Source organism: Panthera pardus, unplaced genomic scaffold (genome assembly GCF_024362965.1).
Source record: "Panthera pardus isolate Hobbes unplaced genomic scaffold, ASM2436296v1 HiC_scaffold_21, whole genome shotgun sequence".
Taxonomy (NCBI): domain Eukaryota; kingdom Metazoa; phylum Chordata; class Mammalia; order Carnivora; family Felidae; genus Panthera; species Panthera pardus.
Window position 1 is genome coordinate 19,640,899 of NW_026526777.1, and position 25,940 is coordinate 19,666,838.

Here is a 25,940-nt window from a genome sequence, read left to right on the forward strand (position 1 = left end):
TTAATCCATACACAAAAATCAACTCAAAATAAAGAGTTGAATATAAGACCTGAAATGATAAAACTCCTAGAAGAAATTGTAGGAACTAAGTCCCTTGACATTGGTGGCAATGATTTTTTTGTGTTTGACACCAAAAGCACAAGCAACAAAATCAAAAAGAAACATAAGACTACATTAACCTAAAAAGTTTCTGCATAGCAAATGAAACCATCAACAAAATAAAAAGCAACATTGGGAATGAAAATATTTGGAAACCACGTATCCAATAAGGAATTAATAGTCAAAATAGACAAAGAACTCATACAACTTAACAGCAAAAACAAACAATTTACCAAGAAAAAAGTGGGCAAAATATCTTAATTATTTTTCACCAAAAAAAAAAAAAAAGACATACAAATGGCCAACGGATACATGAAAAGGTGCTCAAAATCACTACTCATCAAGGAAATGCAAATCAAAATCATAATAAAATGTTACCTCACATCTGTTAGAATGTCCATTCTCAAAAAGATAAGAGATAACAAATGCTGACAAGGATGTGGGGAAAAGGGAATCTCATACACTGTTGGTGGGAATGTAAATTGGTATGGTCACTAATGGAAAGCAGTATGGAGGTTTCTCAAAACAGTAAAAATAGATCTACCATATAACCCAGAAATCACACTTCTGGGTATAGATCCAAAGGAAATGAAATTATTATATCAAAGAGATACAAGTATTCCATGTTCACTGAAGCATTATTTACAATAGCCATGGTATGGAAATAACCTAAATATTGGATAAATGGATAAAGAAATTATGGTATGCAAATACAATGGAATATTATCCGGCTTTATAAGGAAATCCTACCATTTGTGGCAACATGGATGAATCTAGAGGGCATTGTGCTAAGTGAAATAAATCAGTTATAGAAAGACAAATACTTCATGGTATCGCTTATATGTGGAATAACACATGGGGGGAAAATGTAAAGAATAGAAAGAAAACAAAATAATTGAACTCATAGAAACAGTAGAATGGTGGTTACCAGGGCTGGGTGGTAGGGGAAATGAGGAGTGGTCAGTCCAAGGGTACAATCTCTGAGTTATAAGATGAATAAGTTCTGAGGATCTAACATATAACATGGTGACTTATAGTTGATAATACTGTATTACATAATTGCTAAAAGAGTATAACTTATTGTCACACACACAATAAATGGTAACTATGTGAGGTGATTAATATGTTCACTAACTTGGTTGATTGTGGGAATCCTTTTACAATGCATACATATATGAATGAATCATGTATAATATATTATTATCTTATTTGTCAGTTATACCCCAGGGAAGCTAAAAACTAAACTAGAGAATTCTCACTTGGGGGAGTTTCTCTACTGTGATGCAATTTGCACATCATCCTGAAAGGGGAGATGGAGTATGGAACACTGATATGCTATTACCAAAAGTTATAATCTGTCCCTGATCCAGATACCTCATATATCCTTTCAGGATAGTGTCAATAAAAAAGTTCATTACAAATTTAGGAACTGCAAGGCTAAAGACAAAAATATATAGAAACAAAGTGATATAATTATTAAATTTGTTTTGACATAAGTATAATTTAGCAATTATGAAACTACTTCACATATATACTAGATATAAGCAAATACATAAATAAATTGTACACGCTGGACACCAATGTCAAAAAAACACATTACAAATAGGCAACAAACTCTGTGATGCTGGATTAAAATTGGACATATCACAATGGACTCATATCTATGTACTTCGCTATAAGATAGATAATGGAGACAGGGAAAGAAAAAAACATAGGTAAGTGTATACACATCACATTGGTCAGAATACCTACATACATTTCTTAGTTCTGTCCACCGAGAGACCCTAGAAAATAGTAAAATCAAAGTAACAACAAGCATTGCAATGCTCAGATCTTGTTTTGTAAATACAACTTCTTGTTGGCTTTTTGGGCTCCAATGGCTCCTTGGAGAAATGGGTGATCACATACCTGGGCAGGGAAACTACAAAATACTCCTGGAGGGTCTTGCAGCAAAATAAAAAAAAAAGTAATAATAATAATAAGAAGAAGAGGAGGAGGAGGAGGAAGAGGAGAAGTAAATGTTGTTAAATAGAAAAAAAGAAAGAAAGAAAAAGGACACAGAGATAAAAAGCTCCTAATTGCCAAAGGTGAAAAAAATTGATCAAGAAAATAAATAATATAGCACTGTTGGTGGGAATGCAAATTGGTGCAGCCGCTCTGGAAAGCAGTGTGGAGGTTCTGCAGAAAATTAAAACTAGACCTACCCTATGACCCAGCAATAGCACTGCTAGGAATTTACCCAAGGGATACAGGAGTACTGATGCATAGGGGCACTTGTACCCCAATGTTTATAGCAGCACTCTCAACAATAGCCAAATTATGGAAAGAGCCTAAATGTCCATCAGCTGATGAATGGATAAAGAAATTGTGGTTTATATACACAATGGAATACTACGTGGCAATGAGAAAAAATGAAATATGGCCTTTTGTAGCAACGTGGATGGAACTGGAGAGTGTGATGCTAAGTGAAATAAGCCATACAGAGAAAGACAGATACCATATGGTTTCACTCTTATGTGGATTCTGAGAAACGTAACAGAAACCCATGGGGGAGGGGAAGGAAAAAAAAAAAAAAAGAGGTTAGAGTGGGAGAGAGCCAAAGCATAAGAGACTGTTAAAAACTGAGAACAAACTGAGGGTTGATGGCGGGTGGGAGGGAGGGGAGGGTGGGTGATGGGTATTGAGGAGGGCACCTTTTGGGATGAGCACTGGGTGTTGTACGGAAACCAATTTGACAATAAATTTCATGAAAAATAAAAATAAAAATAAATAAATAATATATTGAATTATGACACAAAGAATAAAACAAATATCTATGAGTATACTGACTTAAATGAGACACAGGAGAAATAAAGAAGCTAGGGGAAAAGACTGTATTTTCTTTACAGAAGAATCCCAACATATAACCCAAATATTTATACATATATGTGTAATGAAGGGAAGAAATAAAAAAATCACCATTAGAACACCACAGTAATAATTGCTGCAGGCAAGAACCACTAATGAATGCTAATAGAAATATGCAAAATTTAAGAAGAAACAGGATATTTACAGAGTTCCAAAGACTGTACCTCAAAATATTTAATTTCTGGGGTTGTTTTAACATATTTTGACAAATACTTCGATACTTTGCCTTAAAGCAAGTGGAGCTAAATTTGTCTCCCCTTAATTATGAACTAAGTAGACTTGGTGACTCACTTCTAGTGAGTAGAGAATGGAAATGAAAAAGTAGTAACTACAATGTCAAGATCTGCAGACACCATCTGAATTGAGTGCTCAAAGTAAACATCACTGACAAAAATGAAGGATATCATGTACCCGCTGATATGATGTAATGAGAAAGGTATTATGCCACGTAATATTTCTTCGAAAAATGTACTACCAGTTGATAATGAGAATGTACGAGGCAAACAAACATGTGGGAACATTTTACAAATTAACTGGGCAGTATTCTTCAGAAGGCCAAGGTCATAAAAAGAAGAAAAGACTGATAAACTGTCAGAAAACAAAGTTAACTAAAGAGATATGATGACTAAACGCAATATGGAATCTTGTTTGATTCCTGAAACAGAAAAAAAAAAAATTATTGTAAATATATCATTGTAACAATTGGTAAAATTTAAAAATTTTAAAATTTAGTTAGCAATATGCATATTACATATTGCATGTATATTGTATCAGTATGAATAAATGTACATAAATGTACCCTGATTATGTAAGCTAGTAACACTAGGGGGAGGTGGTTGTAGGATATACAGGAACTCTCTGTGATGTCTTTTTATCTCTTCTGTAATCAAACAAGTATTCAAAACAAGTTTTCAAAAGTAGGTTTAGTAATTCTCAAATGCAAAGTAAAATAAAGCTTATAGATGATGACTTAGAAAAATACAAGAATATTTGTTAAAACAAAAATTGTGTCTTACTGATCTCTGTATTTCTGGACACCAGATTGTAATTTGGCACGTAAAGAACAAACATGATAAAGGGAGTTACTAATTACTTAAATGAATGTTTGAATGCTTCATATCACTATTTTGTTTATAGCTAATATCAAAAATTTAATTTTCAAATAAATCAATAATTTTGTTTTAACAGTAAGCTATACACGATCATGAAAATTTCTATACAAATGGTTGTCAAAATCGTCACCTCCATGAGCTCAGTTTCACCTTGATCTAATACTGCCTAGTACGGGATATGTTGGCAGGTACAAGATAGAAAAGAATTATATTTTCTACACCTCACTAAATCAAAACTTTATATAAGTTTTCTAACCTCTTTTTTTGCCTGTATAAGATCATTTTTTGGTAAGGTAGTACAACTGACATCTTTTGAAGCTAAGTAATGTCTTTTATCTTATTGTGTATCTTTACTTGTGCATTGACTAAATCATATACTAACTTTGAAAGGCAAAAGAAAAAAAAAAAGACTACATCTTCATCTCTCCTGTAAGAACATTTTATCCATGAAATTTCAAGGTCTTGTTCACAAAATCAATGTCTTCATGAATAACTTGGGACATCACTAGTTTCCACAGAAGATCAAGGCTATTGATGAAAAATTAATTTGAATTTAATAAGACAGAACAACAACAACAACAACAACAAAGAAAACGCTACTTTTATGGGCTCTTTGAGAGATACCATTTAAAATGATAATCTTTTGGTCATTCAGGTGTAATATTTAACCATCTGTTATGAGGTCAGCAATTTTATTCATCTCAAGGCATATATATTACATCATATCAGAAAACTGAGTATATTGTCTTTAAATTCATATCAAAATTAAAACCAATGTTTAGATATCACCAATATAATTTCCATGAGAATCATATAGCAATTAAACTGCATATTTAGGAAATACAGATTAATTAGTGTTCATTCTTTCTGTTTCCCATCTGGGATCGATACATTATGTCACTTGGCATTACATGAATGTCAGCTGTTGTATTTGCACAATATGCTTTTTTGCTCTTATCTGTGCCTTTCTAGACATTTTTAAATTTTGTATTGTAAAAAATGTGTCTGATCAGGAAAACATAGAAGTGTGTTTGAAATGAATAATCTTTGAACACTTTTTAAAAAATGGCTAATATTTCACTCAACTCACATTGTTTTTCTCAATGAATGTATGTTTGACATGAAATACTTCAAACATTAAAACACTAGCCATAGTGAATCTTTAAGACATAATGTGCCAACTAGGAATTCAATATAGATTTTCTATACTATTTATAAATCCAAAATACTAAAATTTTACAACAATCCATAAAGCAAATAAATAATACTTAATTCATCTCCTGAAAATCTGTATTTCTGAATTAATTTTAGTTGTCCTCTGTATTATCAAGAATGTATTTATGATGAGATTATTAGTTGTATTTTGGATTAATGACTATAATTTATGAATCTTCTTCCTTTTCTAAAAGTCAGGTGCACTCAAAGTGCTAAGAAATAGAGTATTTGCAATTAAATAAAGTTGTCTGTTGAGCTTTGTCATACGGGGTATTCAGGAGGATGAATATGGTCAGAATTCTTAATCCAAAGCCATCATCACCTTCACTAGGCTACGGCAGAACTTGCTAACCACTAAAGACACATCAGGTACACAGCACTTTTACTGTCAAAATGTCTTTGCCTCCAAATCTCTGGTCATCTCCTCTCATGACTTGGCTGGGACACGGGTCAGCTAATACTTGCTGTTGCACATACATGCTATGAGATAGTATAGCAATAATGGAAAATGGGGAAAAATCTCCCAGAGGATGGAACCAGGGGCCACAGAGGATAATGGACAAAGGAGCATCTGTCTAACAACAGAAACAGGACTGAAGTAGGAAGTCCCCCAATTTACTCTGTCTCCCACAATTTGACTTGCTACCGAGAAGTGAAAATGTCTTCCACTTGTCACCCTTCACATAACCTTTTTTGTGACTTCAGCTCAACCTTTTGACTTCGTCATTCACAGGCTGAATCAACCACTGGTAAATCCGTGCCCTGTCAGAGTTACAGTTAAGTTCTCTGACACAGTTTCAATATGTGAAAAATAGGTGTGATAATATATAATTTTCCAGGTTGTAAAGTTCAGAGAAAAAGCTATGCATGTAAACACTAAGCACAATATGTGTCATTCAGTTTCAAAAATATGTTTCATTATCGCTATTATAAAAATAATATCCTTTGCTCAGTTGATCAAAACAATGTGCTCCTTATAAACCATTATCTTAAAAATAAAAATTACCCAGCCCATGGTACCTGGATGTCTCAGTTGGTTGAGTGTCTAACTTTTGATTTTGGCTCAGGTCATAATATTACTGTTTGTGAGATTGAGCCCCACGTCTGACTCTGCACTGAGAGTGCGGAGCCTGCTTGAGATTCCCTCTCTCCTCTCTCTGCCCCTCCCTTGCACTCTATTTCTCTCAATCTCTCTTTCTCAAAATAAATAAATATTTTTTTTTTTAAATTACCCAGGCCATTTGTCTTGTAGATGAAAGATCTAATGAAAAAAGTGGTTTTAAAACTTAAAATTTTTTAATGTTTATTTTTGAGAGATAGATTGATAGAGCATGAGTGGGGGAGGGTCAGAGAGAGATGGAGACATAGAATCTGAAGCAGGTTCCAGGCTCTGAGCTGTCAGCACAGAGCCTGACATAAGCCTCAAACTCACGAGCTGTGAGATCATGACCTGAGCCGAAGTCAGAAATTTAACCAACAGAGCCACTCAGGTGCCCCTACAACTTAAAATTTTACAAATAGGATTAGTTGTGAAAAACAAAAACGTTTTATAAAAACTATCAATATTTTGCCTAACCATTTATGCAAGAACTTATATGTCATTAATAATTTATCTGTGTTACCACAGAATGTTATTAATACTTAGAATCTATATCTATATCTGTATCTATCTATGTACACACACACACACACACACACACACACACACACTTGTTTAAGTGGAGGAAGTGGGTGTCATCTTAGGAATTGAAGCACTCCTTTCACATAGCTCTTATGTACATACAGATTTGTTCATCTATGTTCTGAGAAACTATTCTACAAAACTAAAATTTTCATGATCTTGCACACAATCCCCATTCCAGCTATGTCCCAGAACTTCCCCCCTCTGTGGTGCTAACAAATACATATAATCCTTCTATAATTCTTCTGTTCATTTTCATGTGTGTTAATTCTAATGCAAAGACATAATAAGAGACTTCCATTGTTGAGCTGACTGGAAAGAAAAATACACAGTGCAACCTTGAGTGAAAATTTGAAATCTATTTGTTCAGTTTCCTGGACCCTCATGGTTCTGTTTGAAAGAATATAATGCACTTTAGTTCCACCTTCTCTCTCTCCACAAAGCATATTCTTCTCTTCAAACATTCTGGCTGTTTGTTTTGAATTTATAACACTACCAAAAAATTGCACCTATTTCTATGACCTAAACATACAATTCATCCTCTCTTTCATACATTAGCTTTCCTTTTCATCCTGCTTTTTTTACATGTCAACATCTACTTGTGGTAAATATGTTCTTTATTATTTTTATGCTTTTTGAGATTATAACTCACATCCACTTAAAGCTAAAAGGGCAATATGCTCAGATTTTGGTGTTCTCAGTCAAAAGAGGAGGGTCGTGAGCCTGAAAAAGAGAACTCCTTCTGTCATTAAATACTTAATAAGGGTCTAGTATGTGCCTGTCTATGTGGCAAAAACTGATGTGGTCTTTTTTGCTTTTCATGGAGACTGTAGTCTGCCAGTATAAATAGAAATGTGTGTCAAATATAACACAATTAATTCTGTTGATTCCTTCAACACACACTGAATATTCACTATTTATCAGGCACATTCAAAATGTTGTAGATGTAGACGTGACCAAACACAAACCAAATTTACCTATTGCCATTAAATTTATACTTAGTTGTGATGTCTCAAAACAACGAAAATACATAAAATATGTGGTGATAAGCAATGAGAAGAAAAGGAAGAAGAGATAAAACATGAAAGGTGCCAATTGGGGGGCTGACTTAATTATATCTTTTTCTGGAAGGTTCCCCCCATATGGTCACTATTAAGCTAGGGCATAAAGGAATAATTGGAAAAATGTTGGAAAGAAAGGAAAGAAGCCTTCCAGGCAGGAGGATCACATGTTAACAATGTCTTGTGGCCAAAGATGATACAACTTCTCAGAAGAACAAAAAGTTCCTTGTGGTTGGGGGAGAAAGAAAAGTATGAGAATTCCATCATCTAGTCATTCTGACTGTAAACACTAAGCATCAATGGTGGATATTCTGCTCATTCCCTTGCTGTATGTAGGTGTGCATCAGACTGCTACAGACCTCTTTCATAACTGTCCTTCCATCACTGACATGAATAACAAAGTTGAGACTGTATGTCTAAGGTCAGCTACTCCATTTCAATTGCTCCTGTAATTCTGCTTTCTGCATTGTAAAGAGGTCAAGTGCTAGAGTTAGACTGGGTGGTCTTTTAATATTTATTAGCCCTGTGACTTGGACAAACGACTATTTCAGAGCTTCATTTTACTTGCCTATGAAAGGAAAGCAATAATGCTATCCATTACATAGTGTGGTGAGATTAATATGACAGTGTCGTGTGAGATGATGCATTTAGCACAATTCTGGGATGATAATCAAGCATTCAGAGATTTGTGACTTTTAATGAAAATAATAATAGGGATAATCCCTTACTACAACAGAATCAACGTGACATATGGACTTTAGGTGATCTAACTTTCATAAACAACCTACATTCTCTGTCGCTCCTTGAATTACAGACAGAGACTTGAGAGGTTTTATTGGCTTAGTAGATAAAACATAAATCTTTCAGATATATTATTACCTGGAATATTATCCCTTTTGTGGCTGTTTCTTGACTCTAAAATATCTATTTCTTCCTGGGATAAAATTGCCTGCTAATGAAAACAATACTCTCTTATTTAGCAGTGCCTACGATAGTGAGGAGGAGAGACTCCTAATTTAAGAAGGCCTCAGGACTGCTATGTAGATAACTAATGGCTTTTTTTCCAATTTTCTTTGTAGTGGTTTTGTTCCATCCTTGACAATGAAGATTCTTGCATAATTAACACTCAGATTAATATATTCCTACATGAGTGAAACAATGCTCAAATTTTATTTAGTAGAGTATCATTACAGCTCCAAACAGAAGTGACCAAATAAATAAATAAATAAATAAGGGATCATGAGTTATTCTTAGGAACAAAATTAGGAACCTTCTGTGGCCATAATGACAGTGATTTCTACTATTAAGTTTTAATAAGCCAATCATTTTAAATTTAAGTGATACATATAAACAAGATGTCAGTAAAACTGTCCCATTATTTTGATGAGAAATTAAGAAAGACATATATCATGCACTATCACACTATTTCATAAAAGCAGTATTTTTTTACTCTTTATGACATTCAATTTAAACATTATGCATGCATAGAATTCCACATCTCTTTCTAGAAGAAATGAGATATTCATTTTAAATGGCTAGGGTATAAATGCAAGGTCAAGTTGGTGCCAAATCAATCTGAGGGTTACCGGATCTATTATTTGAAAGTGGTGCTTGATATTTCTTACCTTAGGTGATGGAATTGGCTTTCCTTATGAGCGGAGAAATCTCTATCTAGTTACAGTAATACCTCTAATTTACTGATTTTATTTTGAAGATGAATTTGATGTAAAATATACATAATTGGATTAAATGATTGAAACTATCCTGCTCCTTCTGAGAAAATAACATCTTAAGTAAATAACATCCCTTCTGTAAGATTGAACAAAACATTAATACTCTTTCCAATTATTTTGGGAATGTTGATTATAAAGTAAGAAGACTTAAAAAAACCCACTATTGAAAGTATATATCTGAATACATATTATTCCCTTTGAAATAGTTCATGAAAGATGCTGTATGATATTTTCCCATGATGCCACCTGGCTCAAAATAAATTTTTAACATGTTTTCACTGTTGTTACCATAGTATATGATTCAATGCAGGAATTAGAAATATGTGTTTTGTGGGATACTCTAATATGTTGACACAATCTAAAAACATTTAGAGCTCACATTCAATAAATATTGATGGAAGAAATTGAAAAAGAAGGGTGAATAAAGTGAATTAGGAGGTTGGATAGCATTATTTTTTTTTACCTTTTTAAAAATATTTTTCAATGTTTATTTATTTTTGAGAGAGAAAGAGAGTGAAAGCAGGGGAGGGACAGAGAAAGAGGGAGACTCACAATCTGAAGCAGGCTCCAGGCTCTGAGCTGTCAGCATAGAGCCCGATGTGGGGCTCAAACTCACAAACTGCGAGATCATGACCTGAGTCAAAGTCAGATGCTTATCCAACTGAGCCACCCAGGTGCCCCTGGATAGCATTATTTTTAATAAAAATAGTATGTGACTTTAAAGCAAAAATAATATTTCTGCATGACTCGGCCATATTTGGATAAAATAATATCGAGAAAATATTGATTTATTACTGCAGATGTAATTAATATAACTATGTATCAAACTCAATGTGATTACTACCAAAAACACATATAATGTTTAAATTTATTTGGGTTTATTCTGTAAATATATACAAATTTTAATCAGATTTATATATACTGACATGAAAGGTTTACAATGGTTTTAATTTTAAGATGATGGATTGAGCATATGTTGAAATCGTCTCCTTCTGTTTACTTCAGGTACACTAAAATGACAGCGGATGCATGAAAATAAAGAGGAGAACTTGCCAGGGTACAAATGGAAGACAATTTCTAACAGAGAAAAAAAGCAGTTAAGCAAACCCCTTAAAAAGTTGAAATTCAGTGGCTTGAATTTAGAATTAATTCAGAACCTTATAGTTAAATTAGAATTTGTTCAAATAGCTTGGATCGGGGTCTTGAGGACTGTGCAGGGCTTTGCAGGACTGGAGGGCATATTTATACGCTTAGTAAAAGGCTGGGGAATGTATCTACTCCACAGTTGTGAAACTGCATAGTAGAAACCCTACATTGTCATTACAAGGGACAAAAATAGCATCCCTTGCCAAACTGAAGTTATTATAACTGTGGCATTAGTGCTAGAATAGAAATATAAACTAAGAAAGAGGATAGAAAAACCAGAAGTAATAATAGCAACAGAAAACCCTCATATATAGTAATTTGATATATCATGGGAAATCATTGTTAATCTGTTGGGGAAATGATATAATGATCCATAAAAGTTATTGGAAAAGCGATTTATCCATATTAGGTTACAATGAAACTGGATTCTTACTTCGTAGGCTACACAAAGATTTATAGGCTTAAATATAAAAAAGTATAAAATCTTTAGAAAATAATATATAAGTGTCTTTATATCACTAGCGCAGGAAAAGGGTCTTTTTAGTCTTTTTTTTTTAACATTTATTCATTTTTGAGAAACAGAAAGACAGAGCACGAACGGGGTGGGAGCAGAGAGAGAGAAGGAGACCCAGAATCCGAAACAGGCTCCAGGCTCTGAGCTGTCAGCACAGAGCCAGACGCGAAGCTTGAACTCACAAACCCCGAGATCATGACCTGAGATGAGGTTGGACGCTTAACCTACTTAATCACCCAGGCGCCCCAGGAAAAGAATTCTTAAATAAGGCACAAAAGCACAAATCCTAGAGTAAAAGATGAGTGAATTAAGCTACATTTATACAAAGAACAGAAGCTCTTAGTTCATCATTGTTTTGTTCATCAAAAGCACCATAAAGTGAGTGAAAATATACAAGTAGTATATTTTTATAACATGCACATTTTAATAACACATAAACCAAAAACCATGTAATATTTAGAATACATAATAAAAAATTAAGAGTTCTTAAGAAAACAACTAACAACTCAATACAAAAATGAACAAGAAACATGAACGTGAAGAGGCATGTGAAAAAACACAATTAGGAATGACCATACATCGATTAAGGAATGCTCAGCCTCCGTAAGGATTATGGAAATACTGATTAAAATGAAAGTGAGATATCTTTTCACATTTGTCAAATTAACAAAAAATAAAATAGCAAAATACCAAAAGTTTGTAAAATTGTGGAGCAATTTCATCCACAGGAGATTATAAACACTTTTCACAATTAATTAACTTTTTCTAGTAAAATGTGTGTAGTCTGTTTCCCACAACTGAATTACTCCCAGGAAGCATATGCACATGTGCACGAGAATCTGTACACATGAATGTTGTTACACAGCTGTTTATGGCAGAAAAAAAAATGCAACAACCCAAATCCTCACAAATAGAATGGATAAATTATGTCATTTTAATAAAAATGAACTTGTTATACAGTGAACACGAAGCAAAGCTGCATTCGTATGTGCATATTGCATATATGCATATAACATGGTGAATCTCAATATCACAATATTGAGTTAGAGAAAAATATCATAGAATGATTTGTAATTTATTTCCATCTATAAATTTAAAAAAACGGGACAAAAGAGAAGATATTATTTAAGGTTACATAAATATAAATATAGTAAATCTACAGAAGCAAGGAACGGAAATGAGTAACCCGTATTGAAGCTTATGATTACCTCTGTGCGAGGTGGCACTCAGGAGTATGACCAGTTAAGGAAATGGAAAATATAGGTGAAATATTAAGCCATATAGAGATGACAATATTCTCCCTTGTCAATTGTGTCCCATGACCCATCAGTGTGTGTTTCAGATCCTACTCCACATTTTTGATGTATACAAAATTATAGTTACTGCAATCAATGTCTATACCCCTTAACAGATGTTCACAAATATATCTGTTTGCTTTTTTTTTTTTGAGCTAAACCTGAATTGATATTTAGTGTAAATTCATTTGCAGAAAAAAATAATGAACTTCTATTTGTTCCCTTTTAGTAAGATTATCCGCTGGGGGTAATTTGTGCAAACATTATTAGAAGAACTCATTTTGAGCTTTTGTAGAAACATTAAACAAAGGTTTATAATATATATAAAATAGGTACATGGGAATTTTATACATGCATATTAACACTGTTTGAATCTCATAGGTATTTAATTAAAAGTCTTAAATAAAGGTTCTACTTAATTTTCTTTATATAAAATAAAGCAGGATGAACTGTTGCTTGGCAGATACACCAAGGAGCACTATGTTGACCATTCATTAAACAATCTGGGAGAGAGAGAGAGAGAGAGAGACGGAGAGGGAGAGATGATATATAAAAGAATGAAAAAGTAAGAAATTGCTTCTTCAAACTTTCAAGAAAAATAATTGATCACAATTCCATAATCAACTATAATAAAATGAAGAGATTTCTTTGACCTATCTTTTGTTTTCTGATTATTTCTTCTAGACGTTTTAAATGTTAAACTTCTTTTACAGAAACCTTTTTTTTTCTCCCCTTTCTATCACAGAATCCTTCCCACACTCATAAACTAAGGGTCAAGCCAATTTCTACTATACCCACATGAACTTTAATAGCTACATGAAAAATAACTGAAATATGTACACTAACCCAAATGAAAAGACAAGTGAAATGTGTAATTTTCAGAAAAAAAAAAAACTGAACATGTGGAATTATTATGAAGTTAAGATATATAACATAAATAAAATCTTTACTGATTAGACAAAACAAATTAGCAAAGAATATTAAACAAAAATACTTCTATGACATACTTTTTTTTGTTTCAGTCAGTGCAAATCAGATGCAACAGATGTATTTTTTTTATTTATTAATTTTTGAGAGAGAGAGAGAGAGAGAGAGGCAGAGAGAGAATCCTGCACAGGCTTCACAGTGTCAGTGCAGAGCCCAATGCGGGGCTCGAACTCACAAAACTGTGAGATCATGACCTGAGTTGAAATCAAGAGTCAGATGCTTAACTGACTGAGCCACCCAGGTGCCCCTGATGCAATAGATTTCTTCATCAAGATTTTATATATACGTACTTTGAATTTATTTCAATTACTCAAACGATATGCCTATTATTACTTCTCTGTATTACGGTTGTTTTTTTAGAAGTTATTTGAAGCAGAACAATCAAATTTGACAAATAGGAAGACAATAATTTCCATAAAAACATAAAGTAAAAATACAATTTCTAAAATTTTACAAAAAGTAAAGCCATCTTTCCTGTTTTCTCTAAATGTGTTCATGGGCTAGCAATACATAAATAGACACATTTTAAAAACGTATTTTGGTAAGAACACTTAACATGAGATTCATCCTCTTAAAGGTCTAAGTGCCCAATAGCATACTGTAAACTATAGGCACTATATTTTACAGTGGATCTCTAGAACTCATTACTTTTGCATGACTGAAATTTTATACCCGCCAAACAGCAGTTATCCATTTCTTCCAGTCTCCACCCCCTGGCATCTAACTTTCTACTCTCTATTTCTATGAATTTGACTGTCTAAAAGGAAACCAGAATTAATGTGAATGCATTTCCAAATTGAACATTTCCAGCATCGTGTATGTGTGCATGTACGATATTGTGTTTTACCAAAAATAGTGGAAAGTAAGATAAATAGGCTATAATTTAAGTCTTGGGAAAAAAAATTGAGACTAAAAAAAATTTTAAAACCTGATACAAACTTCACATTGAGCTTCCATCTACAACTTTGAAGCCAAGAAGAAAATTCCCTCAAAGTGTGAAGGATATTAACTTTCAAACTAGAATTGAAACCCATCCATACTCTCAATTAAAAGCAAGAGGAAAATTAAAAAAAAAATAATGCTTTTTAGACATACAAGGACTGATAAATATTACTTCCAATGTGTCAATTATCAGGAAATTGGTGGAAAGTGCAAGAAAGCCTGAAGTTTAAAGCATGGGATCCCGAAGACCAGAAATATGATAAAATAACAAAAATTTCTAAGATGATAGAGGGCCACGAACTGTAGGATGTGGATAGAGTAGCAGGCTTATAAAAATAGAGGTCAGAAAGGTCTACAAGTCATAAAAATATGCTTCAATTATTTTTTTTAAAGAAAGAAAGGGAGGAAGGGAGGAAAAAATAGAATAAAGGAACTGGTGTGTGTGGGTATATTTTTTAATGCACTCAGAATCTTGGAAAACAGTGGTAGGTTTAAACAGAAAGAAACATAGATATAGCACTTGGACCATGTGGGTGAAGGTATACATAACAATGCCACATGTCTAGGACATAAAGCAGGATTTACTGGGGAAACTTTGCAAAAGTGCAGCATGAGTGTGATGAGTAACTTGGTTCAAAAGCTCAACTCATTCAACAATGAGGCATGAGGACATAACTAAACATGCTGTGGATTATGCTGCAAGACAAGAAAGATGCCAGTTGCTACTTTATCTTTTTAAAGGGCAAACATAATAGTGGCCTTGTACATAGGGGAGACTGGTAATATTTGGCCAGGGGATTTATTTCTTTCCTGGTGCTGGAAATGCAGTATTTGTCCTTACTGGATCAGGCCTACTTCCTGTCCACAAATCCAGAATGTTATATCTTTAATGTTTTATTAAGGTATAAGTAGGGAAGTCATATGGTCTGCATGAAGTCAGCAAAAGTATCTAAGGTGTCAAGTTTTCCTTTATATACACGTAAGTAATCCTTCCTTTCTTAGTCCCACATGCAACCAACTTTAGAATACTTAGTATCTTCAATCCATAGAAGTAAAACTCCCTCTAATCCTATCATATCAGGGGTGCATAATAGGCATATGCCATCACTAATGATATTGACCTTCATAACTTATCAAGGTAGTGTTTATCAGGTTTCTTCAGGGAAAAGTTACTATTACTCTTTCCCAATACACTCTTTGGAATACAGTCATTTAGTCTAGCTTACCCACATGAGGAGAGGTGGTAAGAAATAAGCTCTACCTATTGAATAGGGAGTATTTACATATATTATCTAGAATTTTTCTGTAAGGAAATTTTTTTCTCTTGAAATGAGAATGGCTTTACTTTATTTTTTGAAGTAATTCCTACACCCAACATGGGGCTCAAACTTATAACCCAAGATCCAGAGTTGTATGTTCTGACTGAACCAGCCAGGTGCCCCACGAAGGGCACTTCAGCTACTAGTTCTGTACGGTATCTTCATCAGATAGAACGATGATCATAAAGATGCACATTGGTGACATAAACTGTACAAGACAATAAAGCTTCTAAGTGTTAGAACAAGAATTTGAATGTAGTCCACATAGGAACTCCAAAACTTAGATTCTTAATTACTACTTTATCATTTTCATTATCTTCTATAGGTGAAATTATAAAAATAAATTTGAGAAATTGTTCTTGAATATACTAGATGCCTGCTATCAGCAATAATACATAAACAAATGTAATCTATCTTTCAAGAAAAAAATATTGCTGTCAGCATTACATTTTTATGATAATTTCTATTTACTGTTGAGAGCAGGAAATATGGTTTTAGTTAGACTCCCTTTTAAAATTATCTATAGGAGAATGTGCACTCAAAGGAACTAAAATTTTTTCTTTGCTTCAGGTAAGCAAATGTGTCCAAGTATGTTACAGTTAAGTTGCTATTTATAACCTTATTTATAAAAGTAAGAGTTTATTGCACTTTTGTTCTTTTTGCTTTATTGGACTTTATTATTATTCCTCTTGAGACCCATAACCCCAAACTATATAATTTAAAAATAAACTTGGGTTTACAGTATTACTTTTCCACACTATACACAGTAATATGCTGGCAAAATAAATACTCTCTTGGTTGTAAATTCATAAATATTCATTACTAATTAGTTAAAAATTGTACAACAGCAAAAAACTAAAATATTGGTCTCTAATCCCATCACTCAGCATTATACATATATATGTATGCATAATATATGTAAATGTATCTATGTATTATATGTATATGTTTGTTCATGTGTATTGATATTTATAATATGTATGTATAGTTTATACATAAATACACTCACTTAAAATTGGATTTAAATAATACTTTATAATAAAAGTTTTTATATTGACATGTATGTTTATATAAAGGAGTGAAACCTAAAAAATAATAAAGAATAGAAACATTACTTCTTAAAATAAATAAAACTACAATAGAATTAACAAACACTTTTTTGTTCTAGGCCCTATTTCAAGGTCTTTACAAATGAAATTACATTAATGCTTAATACTGCATAGTAAGAGATATACTACATTCAAGAAAAATACCAATTATTTGCCAGAATAAGATATATATATATTGAGAAAATATATAAGCACAAAGAATTTTAGAGAAAATAAAAAACAGTAAATGAGTCAAAAGACAGACCTCAATAAAGAAAAATGAAGAAGGGAAAACACTCAGAATAGATAATGGCACTATGCTTAGGAATACATAATGTAAGCACTAAGTATGATTCTTTATGCAAAAAGAATATTCTTTAAGAAAAAAATTTTTAATTTGAGAAAATTTCTATTCTTAATTAAGAAAATAAATTTATAGGAGAAAGGATTACATTGAAAAAAGGAAATATAAGTTCCCAAATATTTTATTTGGAATGAAAGTAGAAGACCAGGTAAAATGTAGGAGTTGGAGGTAATATATCTGGTTTTCACACATTGACAGAGAAACACATGTTTGATTATGAACACAGCAAAACAGAAACTAACATTAAAAGCAGTAGAAAATAAAGTTTAACTCTCATATTAATAAAGGGAAAATGTGGATAAATAAGCAACTTGATAAAGGCAGCAAAATATTGGATAAATCTTAAAAGATAAACCAGAAAGTAAAATGAATAGTAAACATAGGTAAGATTTAAAATAAGGAATTATTATCTACTTTTATATTAAATGCAAAGTGAATTATATCTCTCATCAAAAGCAATGCTGGTCTCATGATAAAAATAATCATCAGTGAAAACGTTTGATGTAGTTACTTTAAAAGAGTCAGATATGTAGAGCAGAAAAGAGTATATAATAGAAATATTTTCCAATATTATTGACAAATTCCATTTAAGAGATATATAGGTATATGTTCCTGAAATAGGGAATAGAATTTTCCGTATTTTAGCCCATGATCATGTTCTGGGTAAAAGGAAAATTTAAGTATTTTAAAAGTAAGGACTGGGGTGCATGGATGGCTCATTGGTTAAGGGAATAACTCATGATTTAGGCTCAGGTCATGATCTCACAGTTCATGAGATTGAGCCCTGTGTCAGGCTCTGTGCTGATAGTGCAGAAACTGCTTGGGATTCTGTCACTCCCTCTCTCTCTGCCTTTTCCCCACTCACTCTCTCTCTTCATCTCTCTCTTTTTATTTATCAAAATAAATTAAAAAAAATTAAAAAAATAAAAGTAGAGATTACAAAGAAGAACAGACAAAAAAACAAAACCTACAGGCCAATATCCCTGATGAAAATAGATGCAAAAAAACTCAACAAAATATTAGCAAATCACATTCAATAACACATTAAAAGGATCATTTACCATGATCAAATGAGATTTATTCCAGGGTTGTAAGGATGTTTCAACATTCACAAATCAATCAACGTGATGCACCACATTAATAAAACAAAAGATGACAACTATATGATCATCTTAATAGATATGGGAAAAGCATTTGACAAAGTTCAAAATTTAAAAATCCATTCTTGATAAAGACTCTCAAATATTGCATTAAAAAAACAAAACAAAAACCCAACCCCAAAACCTAGGAATAAACTTGACAAAGAAGGTTAAAGGCCTGTACTCTGAAAACTATAAGACATTGATGAACAAAATTGAAGATTATACAAACAAATGGAAAGATGTAGCATTGGATTGGAAGAATTAAAATGTCCATACTACCAAAGCAGTCTACAGGTGCAATGTATCCTTATTAAAATTCCAACAACATTTTTTCACAGAATTAAAACTAATAATACTACAATTTGTACAGACATACAAAAGACCCTGAACAGTCAAAACAATCTCCAGAAAGAACATAGCTGAAAGAATCACAATTCCAGATCTCAAGATATACTACAAAGCCGTAGTAATCAAAACAGTATGTTACGGGCACAAAAATAGACACAGATCAATGAAGCAGAATAGAGAGTGCAGAAATAAACCTACACTTATATCATCAATTAATCTATGAAAAGGGAGGCAAGAATATACAATGGGGGAAAGGCAGTCTCTTCAACATATAGTGCTAGAGAAATGGACAGTTACATGCCAAAGAGTGAAACTGGACCATTTTCTTATATCACACACAAAAATAAATTCAAATGAATTAAACACTTAAATGTGAGATTTGAAACCATTAAAATTTTAGAGAAGAACACAGGCAGTAACCACTTTGCCATCAGCCATAGCAACATTTTTGTATATATGCCTTCTAAAGCAAGGAAAATAACTATAAAAATAAACTATTGGGACTATATCAAACTAATAAGCTTCTGCACAGTGAAGGAAATTAACAAAATGAAAAGTCAGCCTACTAAATGGGAGAAAATATTTGCAAAAGATATATCTGATAAGAAGTTGATGTCTAAAATATATAAGTAACTCATATAAGACAACACCAAAAAACAAATAATTTGATTAAATATGGGCAGAGGATCTGAATAGACATTTTTCCAAAGAAAACAAAGATGGCCAAGATACAAGAAAACAAAGTGCTCAACATCACTAATCATTGGGAACTGCAAATCAAAACCACAATAAGGTTCTACTTCACACCTGTCAGAGTGGCTAAAATCAAAAAGACAGTATGAAGATTCCTCAAAAAATTAAAAATAAGAAATATTATACAATTCAACAATTCCACTACTGGGTAGAATTATTGCAACATTATTTACAACAGCTAAGATATGAAAGTGTTCAGTGATAGATGAATGGATAAAGAAGATGTGCCACACGCACAAATACACACACACACACACACACACACACACACACACACACACACACATACTCTAACACACACATGGGAATATTAGCCATAAAAGTTGACAAGATCTTGTAATTTGTGACAACATGGATGGTAAGTGAAATAAGGCAAACAGAGAAAAACAAAAACCATATGATTTCACTCATGTGGAATCTAAAAACAAAACAAAACAAAATGAATAAACAAAAAACAGAATCAAATCTATAAATACAGAGAACTGAAGGTTATCAGAGAAGAGGAGGCTGGGGGGATGGGCAAAATGGGTGCAAGGGAGTGGGAGATCCAGGCTTCCAGATATAGAATGAATAAGTCACAGCAATAAAAGGTAGCACAGGGAATACAGTCAGTGGTATTGTAATAGCATTAGATATTGACAGATGGTAGCTATACTGTGGTGAGTACAGCATAACATACAGAGTTGTTGAATCAATATGTTGTATACCTGAAACTAATGTGACACTGTGTACCAAGTATACTCAAACATAAAATAAGACAAAATAAATAACAAAACAATAAAAAGCAGAAATTTTATAGGACACATTTTCTTATATTCATATTTATATTTTATATATATTTATATTATATAAATACTAGAAAAAGTAAAATAAGTTTTCTAATATATTTTAATTATGGAAATTTGAAATCTGTATTCCTAGACAAACCTTAGATAAAAGAGAAACTCAAAAGGGAAAACATAATAACCGGAAAAGAAATAAAGCAATGGAAAATGATATTTCTATATAAAACCTCAGACAAAATAGCAAAACCATATTAAGAGAAACTTAAGAGAAAAATCTTATTAAGAGAAAATGCATCTAAAATTAAAGAGGGAAAACCAAAAATAAAGGAACATATTAAATGAAAAATAGCGGTAGCTCAGTTGGTTAAGTGTCTGACCCTTGATTTTGTGTCAGGTCATAAGTTCATGGTTTGTGAGTTCAAGCCCCACATCAGGCTCAGCACTGACAGTGCGAAGCCTGCTTGGGATTCTCTCTCTGCCTTTCCCTCTTTATCTCCTTTTCTCTCTCAAAAATAAATAAGTAAACCAAAAAATATAAAAAAAATAAATAAAATGAAAAATAGAGCAATTGAACAACCAAAGCAAATAGGAAAAAGGAATAATAAACCTAAAGCCCCACACTAACAAAGTAGAAATCAATGTAGTATAAACTACAAACACTTCCAAGATTGACTACTTGATAGATATTATAAATCATTATTCACATGTGTTACACCTAGAAATAGTTATAGAAAAAAATGACAAAACAGGATTGAGAAATGTGTCACAACCACAGTTTAAACTAACTAAAATGTTTAGAAGATAATTTACCTATAACTCTTCAACAGAACATTTGGAAATCCAGAAAAAAATTGATAATTTCTACCAAAATATAGATTAACAAAAGTGAAAAAGAATATGCACAGGGGTGCTAGGGTGGCTCAGTTGATAAAACATCCAACTCGATTTCAGGTTGGGTGATGATCTCATTGTTCATGGGACTGAACCCTGTGCTGTCAGCATGGAGCCTGCTTGGGATTCTCTCTTGCCCTATCTCTCTGCCCCTACCCTGTTATGTGCTCCAAATAAAGAAAGAAACAAACAAACAACAAACAAACAAACAAAGAAACAAACTTACAATAAAAGGAATAGGCATTTACCACTGAATGGATGAAATAATTATGTAAGTTTAATGAGAGACACAAGACTCTAAAAATATATAAAATCATATGATAGAATATAAAACTAGATCTGAAATATAAATACTATGTTTTCACATCAAAGAGCAAAACAGCAGGTAAATGTTGGTGTTTCTGAAAGAATAACATATATATATACACATATATATACATACATATACATACATATACATAACATATATACATATATATACATATATATACATACATATACATACATAAATATATATATATATTTAATTTCCAATTAGAATTGCAACTGGTGCTTTTCTGATGCACAATATCAAAGAATAGAAAATTTAAAAAAAAAGAATATCTAGGGAGGAGATTTCCTTCACTATGTATAAGAATACATTCTGAAAATGAACAAAAAAGAATACAATCTGGCACCAGTATCATCAAACAAAGATCACCAAAGGATGATTAAAATATCAGTCAAAACCTACAATGAAATGAAAAACAAAACCATTGCTGATCATAGTAAGGGAGACATATGGTGGTCAGGCACAGTCTGGCTGAGAAGATGTCTGCTCATTTCATATAAGGTATTTGGGAAGCACTGAATAGGGATTGGTGGACTTTCAGAGGTGTGAGTGGATTGACACCATTGATAGGAAGGTGGTTACTCCAATGAGATTGTCATTGATTAGGTGTCACTCACAGTGTTTTGGAGTGAGTCTGTCCTTGATCGGCTGGTTTTCAGAAGAAAGGGGCTGACATTAATTGCTCACAGAATTGAAGAGTTCTGGTTCTAGTGACTACTTGTTTCTATGACTACAGACCAATGAATCTTTTCAGTGTGTTTGAACTCTCATTGAACCCCAATCTTCACTATTGTAGTTAATTTTTATTGAAAATAAAGTTTCATCTGTGGAGATCTGGTGTTCAGTTTTGCATATTAATAAGCATGATTTTATCTGTTTTCATCTTTGGTGTTTTATTTTTTCAATCACCTGTTGGAACCATGACAGTGTTGTAGTATTTATGACTCTAGACAACAGGCATCAAACAATAGAAAAATAGACAAGAATTATATAATGGATCTACAATAAAATCATAAAATGGACAAAAACACTTTGGAACAATGATACAAATTTCCCCAGTCATGAACAATGACTTCCTGAGTCTACTTGCAGTGGATGGGCATTTCACCTGTAGTTTTAATCCCCAAACAGCATGAATTGTTAACAATAGCAGAGATTCTTCCCAGGTTATCCAAAATGAGATCTAAGACCATTTAGTTTTCTATAATGTGGGAGGGTTAAGAGTATTTGAGTTTTGTTTTTTTTTTTTTCTTCATCTACTACTTACCGTGTCAGTCAATGTTGTGAGAGAATTTCAATCCAAAGTGGAACTGGATAATATAAAATGGAAAATCTCACACATGTGCTCTCAAAACAAAACTTCAGGATTGAAAGACTGATTTTTGAAAACTGTCTGATTTACAAAAAACTAGTAATATTGGAATTTTCTTAAATAATAGGGAGTTGGTCAGGGGCTACCTCATATCAATTTTAGGAAACTTTTGTTGATGGTTTCCAGAGACATAAGGAAGAAACAACCCAGTTCAGGTTCATCTCACAAAATAAGTGGTTTGAGATTTATTTGTATGGCTGGAATGGGCTTGCTGCTCAGTTTTCAAAGTGCGTCTCATTTGATTTTTATTTTAACAGACTCTAACTGTCCCTTCTTTAAAGCCTACTCCAAACCCTCCACAGACTTGCCTGTAACGTGCTACAGTTTGCGTGTTCCAAGTTGCAATTCCTCTCCTATTCCCAAAAAAAACTCCTCTTTTTTCCAATGTTAAGCATGCTTGGCTTACTTCTTTTTTTTTTTTTTTTAATAAATAATGTGAAGAGGAAACACACTGATAACCACTTCAAGTTGTTTAATTTGGATGGGATTGCTTTTCACAGGAGTTTTCTGCATAAAAGCTTTTACTTTTTTGGAGTCTAAGAAAGTTTTGCTGAGTTGTCCCTTTTGAATAGCCTCACAGAGAAATTAAATAGGTATAAATTGAAGAGCCTGATCCCAAAATAGGGCAAATATGTAAAAGATATACAAAAGATTAAAGAACCTTGATGGAGCTGTAGGTATAATTTCATAGTGAATTCTGTATATATTTTGAAGGGTAAATTCTTATTTTTCAAATGCTCATATTATTTAGAACTTATTAAGTTTTGAAATATTTGACAAAACAAGCATAAATGAGGTTTAATGTCCCTAATTTCAACATATGAATTTTGGGGGGATACAAACATTCAGCCCATAGCATATAGGTATGCCTTCTCTCATTGATCATTTTTTAAAGAATAGGAAATGAGAACTTGAAAACTAAAACTTTATGTTCATTAATTTGACAGTTTATTTAACTCCCTACACACATATACACCCCTATAGTTTGCCCTTAAGTACATGTGACCAAGTCAGAATCAGGTGAGAGAAAGTAGCAAGTTGAGAAAAGTAACCCAACAACCAGAAGACTATAAAATTTACAAAACACAAAGATCCTCATGGAAAATAGACCTCATAAAAATTTGAATGAATATTTTCAGTGTATTTTAAAGAAAAAGATGTTTGAACATCTCTGAAAGACAACTATGACTTATCCTCATTGAAAAGGTGGGAGGCTGCAATCCAGGCGGAGAGACTATGGACAAAAGCATAAAGCAACAAATACGATGATACATCCCAGGGATCACACTTACTATGTGATATTATATGTCATGATGTCACAGTTACAGTGAAGGGTGCATTTGTAGGAATATTGAAAGATAGTAGAAAGAGAATTCTTTTGGAACCTGATAAATGCAATGGTGAACAGGAAAAATACACTATGAATCGTGAGGATTATTGTCTGTTATACAGACTGGTTGAATGTGGCATTGACAAGGTCAGATAGTCATTAGCACTAATCTGACTGAATATCTCAGCTTCTTTTTTCACGGTGTCTTTCAGTAAGTATATTACTTTAAACTCCTAAGAAAAAAGTTAGTTCTTAAGTTGCATTTATTTTTTTATAAGTATGGTAAATATTCTAGGAAAAAAAGTTCTTCTTAACATAAAGTATCTCCCGTATCGCTTTGTAAATAATAGTTCAAAAATCGTATCTAATCACATTTGCTTTGAGTTTGTTGTTGTTGTTAATGTATATTAATTAAGTCATAATTTGATTTTCTAAAAACTAATCTTTTGATGAAAATGCCATTAGCAGAGGCTAATGATGAATTTATATATGAAGTGAACCATTGCATAGCTCATTAAAATTAAATAGTATGGAGTTAAATAAACTGACAGAGAAAATTAATGAACATAAAGTTTTACTTTTCAAGTTCTTATTTTGAAGGTTAAGTTCTTATTTTTCAAATACATTATTTAGAGCTTATTAAATTTTGAAATATTTGATCGCTTCTTGGCCTTTTGGCTAAGATCAAGTGAAGTTTTGAAATATTTGACAAAACAAGCATAAATTAGGTTTAATGTCCCTGATTTCAACATATGAATTTTGGGGGGACACAAACATTCAGCCCATAGCATATAGGTATGCCTTGGCTCCACTGCTCATTTTTTAAAGAATAGGAAATGAATTGAGTCCAAAATTTTCATTTTTAAATTTTATTTATTTTATTTTTTAGAGAGAGAGTGAGCAGAGGAGAGGGGCAGAGGGAGAGAGAGAGAAACTTTTTTTTAAAAAGGTTTTTTTTAAGTTTATTTATTTATTTTGAGAGAGAAAAAGAGCACAAGCATGGAGGGGAAGAGAGAGAGGGAGAGAGAATCCCAACAGACTCCACATTGTCAGTGTGGATTCTCATGAGGGGCTTGAACACACAAACCATGGGATCATGACCTAAGCTGAAGTCAAGAACCTATGCTTAACCAACTGAGCCACCCAGGTGCTCCAAGAGAGAAAATCTTAACCAGGCCCCATGCTCAGAGCAGAGTCTGATGCTGTCCTCCATCCCACAGCCCTGGGATCATGACCTGAACCAAACTCAAGAGTTGGACACTCAACGACTGAGTCACCCAACTGCCCCAATTTTTTTTAAATCCCAAATGCAAATATATTATTTTTCAAATTCTGATTATATATTTAAAAATTAAAATGCTTCATTTCTAATTCTAATGTATAAAAAATCGAGTACTCTGCATTTGACAGTTGTTATGCTCACTGTTCATGAATAAATGTTTTTTAACAATTGATAAATCATATCTTTAATGCTGTTGTCTTAAAAATGCAGAAATAAGACAGTTTTAAGTGTTTTCCTTATTGT